Source organism: Chelmon rostratus, chromosome 9, assembly GCF_017976325.1.
Source record: "Chelmon rostratus isolate fCheRos1 chromosome 9, fCheRos1.pri, whole genome shotgun sequence".
NCBI lineage: Eukaryota > Metazoa > Chordata > Actinopteri > Chaetodontiformes > Chaetodontidae > Chelmon > Chelmon rostratus.
The window spans coordinates 3,977,825-3,988,848 of NC_055666.1; positions in this window are offsets into that span (position 1 = coordinate 3,977,825).

An 11,024-nucleotide genomic window follows, 5' to 3' on the forward strand; every position below is an offset into this window, starting at 1 on the left:
AGTGACAGCCGTCTCATAGGAACGGCTCTAATGTGCTGATGTGCTGGTTGAATGTACCACAGTATTTGTGCATACACTTTCCTCCTATATGAAATGATTTTATCCTCACTGCTCTGCATTATTACAAAGGCCACATCTTTCGCCCACATGCACACGCTGTCTCACTCCCTCATTATCTCTTTGCCTTTTTCATGCTTGACTTCAGTGTTCCTGACTGTAGCTGCTGTGGCTGCTTTGACACAGAGTATGCTGCTGTTCAGGTTTGCTTTCTCTTGTAGCGTAACATTGTAAAATATGATTAAATTATTGTTAACAACTATTAAATACAAATAATCCTGGCCATTCCAATTGATACAAAAGCTCGGATTGTTGCACAGTGATTTGCGATGTGTCCTCATGCAGACTGCCTTTAAACCACAAGACACAACTTGTTTATTAGTGAGCTTTGGTTAAGAGGTGTTGTATGTCCCACACTGACAAGAGCCAAGCTAGCTATTTAACCCTGTTCCCCAGTCTTTATGCTAAGCTAGGCTGTCCAGCTATCTATGAGACACACATACATTTCAACTCAGCAAAGGGAATACATTTCCCCTGGTATTGAACTGTTTTATCTTTCAAATTGCTGTACTTAACATGCACAACAATGTAGTGCCCTTTCTACACTGCCACATTGTTCAGTCGTTCAAACCTGTCTCACAGTTCAGATAATACTTTCAATTCAGTAAATACTGCCTACACTGAACGTGTAGCTGTTTGTGCTTCATCTGTTCAGAACTGAGGCCTGAAGCATCTTTCAGGGCCTGTTTTTGTCCTCATTGACTGTATAGGTGGCGTCCATGTCATATTGCTTACACCATAAATACGTCCAAGTTGGAAAAAATATTAATACAAGCCACCGAGCTAGTAATTCCTAGTCAGAATATGGTGAAATGGTGAAAGGAACTGCAGAATTGCAAGCTGTTGGCAAACTGGCTACAAAGCCTTGTTGTGCAGAAGTAGCTAATTTAGGCTACTTAACTTATATAAGGCCAGCAGTGGGGCAACTAAGTCTGAATAACAGGAGGTTTTCTTCCTTCCACTCTGTCGTCATTATGGGAATTCAGCGCAAGAGCTCTGACTGACAGCAATAATGTGGCTGAACACATCTAGCTCTTAAATAACACATTGAGGTGAGTTTTAGGTACCGTTTCACTGTCTGTCAATGACTTTGTTGAACCTTAACGACTTTGGATTGGAATTGACTTACCTCAGCTCCCGCTGCCCCACAGGCGTATCTACAAAGTCTCCAGAGACGTCAAGACTCACACCGGCAATAATGAGGTTTTGTGCCCCTCCTGGCCAGTGTCAACTTTACATCAGCCGCTGGCAAATTCTCTCTTCTCCTTTATGTTACTATGAAACTGTATGTGGACTTGTTGCTATCAGTGCTTCCAAAGGTTAAATAAACCATCTAAAATGTTGACTCCTGTCAAGGTCAACCATGTGCTTTCAGCAGCACCAGCCCATCGACCTTGCATCAATACCTGTCTCCTGCCATGCCTTTCCCCCCACAACAAGGTGCTCTGCTCAGGTCCAGTGTTTCCTCCTCTCACTATCTCCCAGCTCCTGCTACTTTTTTTGGTCATTGTGACTACATGCTTTTCAGGGATTGGCTCAGCAGGGGATTAACAATATGTGTGTCTCAGAGTCAATGGCAGAAAGGGCTTCCAAATACCAGCCCACTTAAACTGCATGCAACAAGTCCACACTCAGCACAACTAAAACATGCAATATACACGCCATGAAACATGCTATCAAATAATCAAAGCAAAATAAATAGAGTAAATTACACTTTTATTGTAATTAACACCGCTGGTCTGCTGAATGGTCTAACAGTATGGCCAGCACCTGTCTGGGCCTGGACCTGGGTCCCGGGCCAGTCCGCCGGGAGAATGAGGCAAAGGCGTGCTTGTGGAAGGGACAGCCTGGTGGAAGCCTGCCCTGCGGACACCGGGCCTGTCTGCTCTGCCGTGACAGTGACCCCAAGAAGAGCCGCAGCAGGCCGGGTAGGAGGGACTGAAGCTGAAGAGGTCAACCAGAAACAACCAGAGCTGCACATAATATAGCCTCTATGCTTGATCGAAACATTTGCTATTACAGCTTCAGAGCAGGAGTGACCTGTGTAAGTGTGGTCTCTGTGGGAAAGCAGGCTTTATTCCAAAGGAAGTGGCCGTGGTTTTGTCTAAACCAGGCTGGAAAGACAACAGACAGGAGTGGGCCAGCGGTAATGAGAGGATGAGGAACAGTTGTGGTAGTCAGGTGATCAGGGAGATGGCAGGAAGAAGGGGTTTGCTGCAGGGCAGGGGTGAGTGGCAGGCTCTGGAATCTACTTCTTTAACACTTCAAGCCAGTGGAAGATACATTTGTCATGTGGATACCACAAGCAGGCTGATGTAAAAAGGTTTTTCCCAGCTGACATTTTGTGTTTTTATCCAATATGCACCAAACACAGCCTGAAGATTTTTGGGGTGATGAAACTCAAACTAGTTGAAATTCCATATCCAGGACCACCACAGACACATTTCAAGTCAGATGAGAAATTGAATGTAAGCTAGTCTCAGTGCAGACAGAGTGTTATTATTGCATGTTGAAAGGGTGTGTTTGAAACTTTTCTGGAGTTGGCGGTGTGTTTGTGCAGCGCTTCAAGTCAGCTAAAGCTATAAAGCTCCACAGTGTAGTAAGTGATGCAATTCTGAACAAAATCAATCATCATGATGGCAGCTAGTGGGAAAATAAGGCTTAAGAATCAGAAGAGCCAGAATTATCCTTTAAAGAAGTGATTCTGACAAGGAAAATTGAGGAAGAAATTGGCGGAGATGAAAGAAAAAAAAATATTGTGAAAGAGGCACTGAGAAGAGAGGCGTGGAATATAAAAGGAACAAAACTGCAGCACTTCGATTAAATATTTATATATAATAAAACTAACAAAATCAAGAGAGGGATAAAACAGAATACAAATGACTTCAAAACAACAGCAGCAGGTAGAAAAACTACAGAAAAAGTAGAAATGAAAAGTGGTACAGAAGTTACTTTGTGCAAGCCTGGAGGAGAGATGTCAAAGACGACAAATCACCTCCATCAGCCTGCCTCCTGTGTGTGCGTGTGTGTGAGAGAGAGTGTGCATTGGTATGAGCACAGGTGATGGAGTTCTGTGTGTGTATGCGTGTGTTTTTCTGGGTTTAAACAGGGTGGAAGCCAGGAGACACCATCGAGACCCCCTTAAAACTTAATATATTCTAGCAAGAGCATGATCAGTGTTCTCGGCAGGCTGTTCATGTTGTATTGTGGCAGATACAACACATGAAATCTGAACATCACACTGTTGGCTGTTACCTAGTAAACATGCATGTGACCAGGATTTCTGCACGCTCCTCCGAAGCTGGTTAGCAAGGGAAACGACACTGGATGGTTTTATAATAGGCGCATAAAGAATTGCGTGTGAGCTGACTGCTTCATTTCTCAGTCCTGTGCATTGCACTGCTGTGGCAGTGGAGTTAGTGAGTGGACTCTAGCGGCTAGTGGATGGTAGTCTGTGAAGCTACACTGTTTACGCATTAGCTCAGAGGCTAAAGCCACTATTGGCTGTGCTGTATTTTAACAGACTAACAGTCTGACAGACCACATTCACTGACTGTGGGCCTGACAATGTTGTTTTATAAGTTTCTTTGACTAAGCACAGTGAGTTATTAGACTTATCTTGAGCTGCTGCCTGTCATGTCTCGTCAGAAGTGTTTTTGTTCACGAGCGTCATGTCTTGTCTTACACTTCCTGTTTTATTGTGAAACCTAACTCTCCTCTCGTTTCAGACCCCTTGACTTCCCGGTGTGTTTCCCACCTGTCTGATTGTCTACCCCGCCCTAATTGTCTCCACCTGTTCATTGCTACCTCGTGTATATATAGTCCGCGTCTCCCTTTGTCCTGTGCCAGATTGTCTCGTGCCATGTCTTTGTACCAAGCCGTGATTCATCCAGCATTCCAAGATCCTTGTCTTCCTGTTATTGCCTTGTGTTTTTTCATAAGTAAATCATTGTTGAACAAGTATTTTTCTAGTCTAGATTTGATTCATTTGTTACTTTGTATCCTTGCCATTTGAGCCCTTTTTGAGTTTTGAAATTGACCTTCTAAATTATCCTGAGCACCTTTTGTTAATAAATTACTTCTTTATTTTTGTAACTTTGCTGATTGTGTCTGAGTCTTGCATTTGAGTCCTGAAACCTCGCGCCTCCGGGCCCTGTCTCTGCCATTATCTGAATTTTTTTCCAACAGAAATTGTGAACAGAGCCGAAAGAAGTCTGCTTCAGAGTGACAGATCCACACATTAAAGAATTTAACTGATTATTTTGTGATTATATAACTGGGATACAGAAATTATTCTATTTTGAAGGGATCCGTAAATGTGGCTAACAAAATCTGTAGGTTTGTAGTTGGGTTGCATTAATATTCACAATGGATATGATTTCATATGATGCGATGGAGTGTTTAGTTTGTTTCCCTCATAAATACAGTATGTGTCTGTGTGTGTGTATTGTAATAATGGTTTCACCAAATTATGATGTAAACATTTTTGTCTTTGTTGTATGGATTTTTTTTGTTAATTAAAGTAAGGTAGAGAAGGTAGCACAAAAAGCCGCCGACTGAGACCTCCAGCGGTCTCTGTCAGTCATGTGACCCTAGCCCGGCAGCGTAGAGGGCTGTCCCTGTCTCATCGGGTCAGCTTTAATTGTCAGGCGTGACTTACCGTCAATATCTCATTACTACCAGAATAGACAACCACAAGGTCGTCACCACTGAATGTAATTCCACTTCTGAATGTCATGATTAGAATGAAAAAGTGATTTTAAGTCGAATTCAATTAAAATATTAAACACAATAATTGTAACAGATGTACTTTCGCAGGTGCCCTATTTTTCAAATTGGCATGGCTCACATGGCACATGAGTCCGTTGTGATCTCAGCTTCCATCTCCGACCTTCTATCTGAGTGTGTGTTTCAGCGAGTGGGGATGCTTTCCCGTGCTCTCGCTAATGATGGCCTTCCTCCATTCTGTACCTCTGAATGTGTGTGTGTGTGGTTGTGTGTCCCTTGGTTATAGGCATGTGTGTTCATTCCTCCTTTTGTCTGTGTAAGCATGTGTGCATCTTCCTCCACTGCTGCTTGTATATTTAATTCCTTTGCATGTGTGTATGTGGCTGTGTACATTCCTCTATTATTCAGTGTGTGTGTGTGTGTGTGTGTGTGTGTGTTTACACTCCGTCTCCCCAGTAGAGCCAGCAGCTAGCAATCTAGGTTAAAGATCCCAGGCTCGGTGGATCGATCCTTCCCTCAGCCTCTATCGGCCTGCCTTTAATACTTAATGAGAAAAGGTGTTTGATGAATGTGAGCCACCCTGCTCCCTGTGCGATCTATTAACACTGTTTTACATTCATCTATAGGGCTTTGGGACACACACATAATCCCCCAGATATCATGCAGTGAAGGTGTAAGTTTGAATGAAGGCCTCTTTTTGTGGGTCGACAGTCTCATTTTCTGGGATTACACGAGAGGAAAAGGTTTTCCTCAACATTCGGTCGCACTGTGAGATGCACACAACAACACGTGAACTTGCTGATGGATGTTATTGTTGAACTTCATGTCAAAAAAATTTAAAATCTTGAACTTCACTTTCAACCATTTTTGCTTCACTGAAATAGTTCCTCTCTCCTGCGAGTTTATAGAGTAGCCTGTACTTTTGGTAGCTTATATACTACGTGAATTAAGCTTCTGAAGACTACACATTTTTCAAATGATGCAGTTTTATCACTAGACAACCCCCTGAATCACTTAAGATGATGATGTATTCTCGTGTATTCCTATAAACCAAAATGAGCATCCATCAGGAGCAGCTGGCCTTGCTCATGTGTGCTGCAGTGCTGTGCAGAAAAGCCAGGGGGACCCATGGAAAAAGCCAAATTTGGTGAAATGGTGGACGTAGAGATACAGAGAGATGAAGGTGATTGAACCTCTTGAGAGCAGGTGAGCTGTGTCGCTGCACTCTGTACTGAAGCCTTGAAAGCTGGGAGAACTGAACTACTGCATATATAACAAGGAGACTTTTTTTTTTCATTTACGTATTGTTTTTCACCAGTTTTGGATTATTTTTCTCATTTCTTTACTTGTAAAGTACCCTTGAGCAATTATCAAACACATGATTAAGTTTAGCTTGAGCCTTTTTATGAATATAAATGAGGAAAAGAAAAGAAATGGACAGTGAAATCCCAAGTTGTTGGCATAAACATTATTTTCACAGGGGATGAGTAAATAAAAAATAAATACAGACATTAAGCCGAAAAGCAGTGACAAAGATAAAGTGAGCTGAGACGATGAATGACATCATATCTCATCTCATCTGAAACAAGTACAAAAGAATGAAATTCATGCGGAAGTGAACTGAATTATTCAAGAAACAGAAAAGTGAAAGGAGATATTGTGAGTGTCTGAGACAGAGAATGAGAAACTGTCCAGACTCTTTATGGGCCAAGGGTTCAAGGTTTAACAACAGATTTTACTTATGGTCAGAGCTATGATACTATAGTTTCCTGTAGAGTTTCATTTGTCATATGCATGGAATATCCCTCAAAGTTCATGTAGTTTTATTTTTAAAAAATCTGTTTAGGTCATTTATTCTAGTTATAGTTATTGTTATGAGATGATGGTTAAATCTGTGCCACATTTCCAAAGAATCATGAGGTAATGTATAATAAAGTACAGTAGATATGATTAAGTATTAATCCTATCTACATGAATATTAACTTGTTAATCAACAGTCACAGTTTTACTGTGCTACCACATATGTGTAGGGGAGCATGGAGCGTCTCATGTGATTTGTTATATGCCTACAGTATGCATGCACCAGTGCACTCCAACATAAAACCACATGCGCTGTTTCTTGTGCTGCTGTCACATGACTTCCCCTCTGAGGATCAATGATGTCTTTTCATTTTTTTTAAACAAATATTTGAAAATCCTGCCCTATTTCTGAACAAAATATGCTGATGTACAGCCAGTGGTGAAAGATGTACTCAAATTGTTTACTTAAGTAACAGTAGCAATACTACTGTCCATAAACTCTGCTACAAGTAAACATATTGGCATCAACGTATACTTGAAGTAAAAGTAAAAAATATAAGTAAAAATACTCATTATGCATTATTATTTTCACTATAATGTGGTATATGTTACATTATTGAATTATATTTTTCATGAATTAATATGTGCATAGCTTTAACATTTTCAGCATTTAAAGAAGTGGCTAATTTTAATTGATTTTAGAATAACAATAATACTCCTGGGATCATGAATTTATATTTTTACCTATGATACTACATAATTTATTTATTGATTATATTTTGTATTATTCTGAATCTTAAAATCTTTTTTTTTTTTTTTTTCCCCAGCAGAAACAGACAAAAAAAAAAAAAAAAAAAACTCTGACAAACCCACTTTACAATACCTGGCCAGCAGCTGACAGGCAAAGCTAGCGACCAGCTAGTGGAGCATAGAATGGAGAATTTATCAGCGAAGGAGCCAGATATTAATCTCAAAAGTTGCAGTTACATCCTACAGTAAATAAGTGCTAATTGTAGCTACATGTCTGCTGCACCAGCAGGTGATAATATATCACTGTCTGTAATTACAGCATGTTCTGCTGCCACCAAGTTGCCAAAAACATCAATAAATACTGCTTCAGTATTGACAGTCAACACTTACTGGAAACATCGGCTGGAAAGTGCCACTTTGCAAATATTTGACCAAAACCTGGATCATTCCCAAACCTGGTTTTGTCACTGCCATGACCGGCCTCTGGACTGTGTTAACCAGAGAGTTCTTGCAGAGCCTGCAGTTAAAGGGACCTGTGGTGCTAGCCCCTGCCTCTGATTACAGTCCTTCACTTTAATCGTCCCTTTAGAAATACTCTAATTTGGAAAACACTTTGCTGGTTAATAATAATTGACGTGGGAGTTATGTTTCCTCCAAAACGAATTTGGCAAAGCTTATTAGTAGCAGTATAAGAATATATTGTAGGAAACAAGGATGGAGTAGTTGAAAGAGTGTAATATTCATCTCTTTGAATGAGTGGTAGGGCTTCATCTTTGTTAGCAGCATTTACCATGTTCATAAGTACATCGTATCGTTTTGACGTTTATATTTCTGATATTTCCATATCCATCTTCCACTTTTGACTGCTGTGAGGATTCATCCTGACATGGTCCTTGGCTGTCTCAGTTCATCATTTTGCTGCTCTCTCTGTATTTCAGCAGACAACAGAATGAATCCCCTCAATAGAGTCCACTCTTCAGCAGATGTCCAGGCTGTCACGGTTCATTTTATCATAATTGGTAGTTCCACCTCAGGGGAAGAGAGAGACAAAGAGGGGGTGAGGGCAGAGAAAGAGACAGACAGACCGGGGAGACGGGGAGGGCGAGATAGGAGAGGATGAGCAGGGGAAGGGAAGGATGGATGAGCAGAGAAACAAGGAGGGATGGAGCTGAGGGGGGAGGTGGAGGGAGAGAGAGCGAGAAAAGGAAAGAAAAGGACACACACAGAGAGAAATGAGCCTTCAGCCAACATTTTAACAGAGCTGGCCTGGTGTTTCGATGGTCAGGTCTCAGAGCAGATGGTTTAAAGACTCACTGTGGGTCTCACATTAGCGAGCAGAATGTGGCACACTGAGGTCTGGACACACTGCAAACCTCCCTCTGCCAGTTCGCCCTGCCCTGAGACATGAGACACCGGGTTAAATGAGTGGATACAGCAACGACCAGCACTTCTACAGGAGTGATGGTTGCTGTCAAAATGTCTCTTCTGCAGATATTTAACCATCACTTTTACCTAGATACACAACCACATTAATACAAACCACCAAACCGAACCAAACACTGCATGAAGATCATCAAAAGTCAATCCAGCGGCCAAAACAAGTATCTGTATGTGCTCCTGTACCTTTAGTCTGTGTGTGTTTGCATCACTATCCTCTGTTGCCAGTTAGCTAAGGCTAACTAACCTTCAGCAGATGTTAGCAGTGCATGGACATCAGGTAGCCTCCTGCTTAATTTCAATGAGACTACATTGGAAGTGCACACACAGAGGACAGCAAAAAAGCACAAGGGTCATCCAGCGCTACCGTGAGTTCGGCTCAGATTTGTCCGGTCTCGACCATCTGGAGGAAGGGTCTTATGTAATATGAGCCGTGCAGAGACACACAGAGAAAAAGGAAATAAAACACAAATAAAACAAAGCTGGTGTGCTGCATGATAGACAGGAACCTGCTTTCCGGTTGCTCTGCAATCTGTTCCACCTGGGAATGATGCAGAAGTGGAGTGTTTTTTTTGCCTGCTTGATTTTGTTGACTTGCTTGGATTTGTCTAATTTGGTCATTTTTACTTGACATTTGGGCGTCACGGGTAGGTAGGCTTAAATGGTTTCTTTTTCTGTCTGTTTTAATTGTGTTTATATTTGGCATCTGTCAGAAATAGGCTAGGAGCACGTTCTCTGCGGAGCAGAGTGGAGAGCTGCGTCTGAAACACACCGAGGCACGCCTCGTGGATCTGCATGCATTGTCTAGAATGGCTGCGATCAGCTCCGGAAAGCGACAGAGCCGTGCCCGGTAGAATTTAGGGGTAACTCCTTTTCTGAACCTGTGATGGACAATGAATGATAAACCTCATCCCTTGAGTATTTCGGCTTAGTTTCTGTCCGTATTTATATGTCAGCCTATGAACTGAAATCAACATCAAGCTGTGAGCCGTCGGAGCAAAGCTGGCAATGTGCGAGCAGTTTCCAGGCCCAGCTCCCAGCACCAAGAAAATGAGTCAAAGTAGGCGGGCTTTAGATAAGTATGCACACTGTATACACGTGTTGTCATCTTGCTTGCACTCAGACACAGTCTGCATAGTCATAAATGTGGGGTTGCACACAGTTGTCCATGCAGCCGTTTGCACAGACCCTTATGGACATGAGGACCTCACTAAAATGTGTGACACATGGGCCCTCACAGCCATGCAGAAACAGGAATTTACCTATCATCCAAGCTATTGTTATAATTTCAGCCGTGCCACTGCAGTACCAGGTCGTTGACTGTGTGTCTGAGAGGGCTGCACCCCTTCTTTTGACAGGTGGGCGAAAAATAATCTACTTTCCTGCTCCTGTAGATGTGCTTGGCTGGACTTCACATGAGCGGAGTCCACACTTTAGAGGCCTTAAGCAAAGACAGACAGAGCCAGTGAGGTGAGGAGGAAGGGAGAGATGGGAAAGAGGAAAGACACAGCAAGCGGCGTGTTGATTGGCTAAAGAGAAATAGTCCGGTCCCACAGCAGATGGTTATAAAGCCTCTCAGGATGTCACATTATCAACGAGAACAGCAGCGGCCTTCAAATCAAAACGCAGCTCGCCCCTGAGTCTGCTTCACAGCGGCTTTTTATCACAGCAGCAGCTAATTATGTGAATCAAACGCTTGTATTTTATAACCCTAAGAAACCTGATTCGTGAATAACAAATGAGGATTCAAACGCTGGCTGAAGCACTGTATGCTGTGCAGAGCGGAAAGCTGTAGAGAAACTTGTATTCCTTTCTTTGTGAATATTATCCTAATTCACAGCACATTGTAACACTGTGTCACTGCAGCTTATTGATTTAACTTATCATTTTTAGTCTTAATTGTTTTCTTTGCTGAAAAATACCCCCCCCCCCCCCAAGAAGCAGGTCAGTGTAGAGAGTAACATATCGCTAACTCCACTTTTTCTTCATGCAAAACATTTGCATTTGCATTTACTATGTCTCTGTCTGAAGGTGTGTGTCTGGGTTTCAATAGATTTTCTGAGCTCATGAAGGGGCGCGTTAAAGCAAACGTTAAACTGTTGTTGTTTGAAGTTATAGTTGCTGGTAGTGAATTCACTGTGATAGGTCCCAGAGCTCTGCTCAAGAAGAGCAGCTGCTTTATGTGTTTACAG